This window comes from Rutilus rutilus, assembly GCF_951802725.1.
Source record: "Rutilus rutilus genome assembly, chromosome: 14".
Lineage (NCBI taxonomy): Eukaryota > Metazoa > Chordata > Actinopteri > Cypriniformes > Leuciscidae > Rutilus > Rutilus rutilus.
Window position 1 is genome coordinate 39,594,130 of NC_140219.1, and position 2,314 is coordinate 39,596,443.

The window sequence follows — 2,314 nt, forward strand, 5'->3', positions numbered from 1 at the left end:
ATGTTTCTTTAAGATATCTTATTGGTTTTCATATAGAGAAATGCAAGTTTAACTTGTTCAAGGCTTTGTGTCAAATGTTTATTTTGACTTTCATATGATTAAGTACAGTAATATTTGACATTAAATGCATCATACTTTGTTACTTTAGGTTTTATTTGTAACGACGTGAACATGGAGGTAACACTTTACAACACGGTTAGGCTTTTATTAATATTCTTAAAATAAAACAAAAAGTTGTATCTAGGCTAGTTATACATCATTGAACTAACAATGAACTATATTGTGTTTGTCTCCATTAGTTTTAAACATGGAAAATAGGACAGGTTTTAAAATATTGCTCATAGTGACTTTAAATATTTAAATATTGTAGATGTCCGTGTGCATATCGAATGAAGGAGAATCCCAGTGTGAAACAGCTGGCTCTGCAGCTGGATAGACCATCTCTAACTGTTCGTGGTTAAGAGAAATGAGCTGAACATTGAGGGTTTGTTTGGCTCTCCGTGTGTTCAGTTGTTCAGTTAAACATTACCCGGAAACTAACGTGCCCTGAGGCTCTGAGATCGACAGAAGGAAGGCAGTGCTTACTCGACCCTCGTCAGACTGCGCTCCTCATCGCTCCAGCTCCAGATCCAGATCCAGTCAGGGTTTATGTGGAAGGAAGGAAACTTTCATCTGACCGTGACGGACAGCGACCGGAGACGGACACACATAACGGTCAGACATCGACTTTCTTTATACTCGCTTATTCTCTCACTAGTAAAGCAGCATGCATTATTATTTACATATGAATGCACGAATTTAAAGTTTGTATGAAAGCTGGTTTTAGAATAATCACAGAGCCTAATTTAAAGACGTCTGAATTAAATAGAGTGTTATCAGATGTAAGCAAGCATTTATGTCGATGTTTGTGGAACACATCCTGTTGAAGAGGCTTTGCGTGGCTGAGTGTTGCTGATCTCCTCAAGATATATCGCAGTATATAACAACTTTATATCATTGTCACATTTTAGATTTCAATTATTACTGCTCAGATCTGATTCTGAACTAATTGTTTAAATTTTATACAATTGCAAATGTAATGAAATGACGGTTGACATCCATCAAGGAAAAGCATAAAACATTATCAATATTTAATTTCAGTGTTCGTTTGTAACTCTAGTCTTTATTTGTATAGTTTAATCTCCACCCATGACAATTCTGTTGTCATTTATGTTGTTTTAAAACTGTGTGACTTCATCCTGTTGAACATCGTATAAGCCTAAATATGTGTGTGTACAGTGGAAGTCAATGGGCTCCAATGTAGTTTGGTTCCCGATCTTTGTGTTCTGCAAAAGAAAGAAATGCATGACAGAATTTACATTTTAAACCCTTTAAACGTTAAACTAAAATCTTTAAAGGTAATAATGAAATATGTAAAATGATAAGTTAATTTAATTTGAACTGCATTTTAAATAAATTGCTATAAAAGAGGCCATGAAAGTCCACAGCCCTTTATTAAACTACTTTAGATGATGTAAAAACTGATCAACATGAGGAGACTCTTCTCTGCTGAAACACATTCTGTAATATAAAGCCAATCGGTAATCTGACGACTGTGCATTTGCAACTTTATTATGTTCTTAATTCATAATTGTCCATGGTGGCAACATTGTGGATCAATACTTGTGTGTTGGTTATTGTATTTGTTTATTTATTAATGGTTATTTTATGGCCAGGCATTTAGTAGTGTAACCTTATTTATTTCCTCATTTGGCCAAACTAATTACAGGCAACATCTTAAAAAGCACTGTAATGTAGGCTACTGTGTAATATTACAGATTTATGTATTTTAATTAAATACAATATTGCCATCCATCTGAACTCAGTTGTAATAAAACAAACTTAATTAATGTGACGCATATTTGTCAGTCAATCAAACAAACAATGAAACACATTATGTAGTACTAAACTAATTGGTTTAAATACACAATAACCAGGTTTATATATTTATCATCACTAGATCAAAATTATTATATATACATTATATATAGATTGTTAGCTATAAATATAGCAGTTAGCCATATTTTAACAATATTCACAGTTTTTAGCTGCTTATTTTTTCATAATTAACAGATTTATGCTGATTCTAAGGAATCTGAATGAATGCATTTTGAAAATATTAAAACCATTATTTAAAATTAATATTTGCAATGGATGCAAATACTTAATAATAATAATAACCTATGGTATATATATATATATATATATATATATATATATATATAAATGTTAGTGTGTGAATGATGATTGCAGACTCTAAATAGCAATGACAATC

General features: G+C 31.9%; 1 protein-coding gene across 1 annotated transcript in view; it reads left to right on the top strand.

The window, feature by feature from the left end:
- Nucleotides 1–600: 600 nt before the first annotated feature.
- Nucleotides 601–2,314, top strand: part of cysltr1 (cysteinyl leukotriene receptor 1) — a 26,194-nt gene continuing 24,480 nt past the window's right edge. Inside the window, exon 1 of the mRNA XM_084430180.1 lies at nt 601–714. The gene's annotated coding sequence lies outside the window, so the exon portion shown is untranslated. The remainder of the gene's footprint in view (nt 715–2,314) is intronic.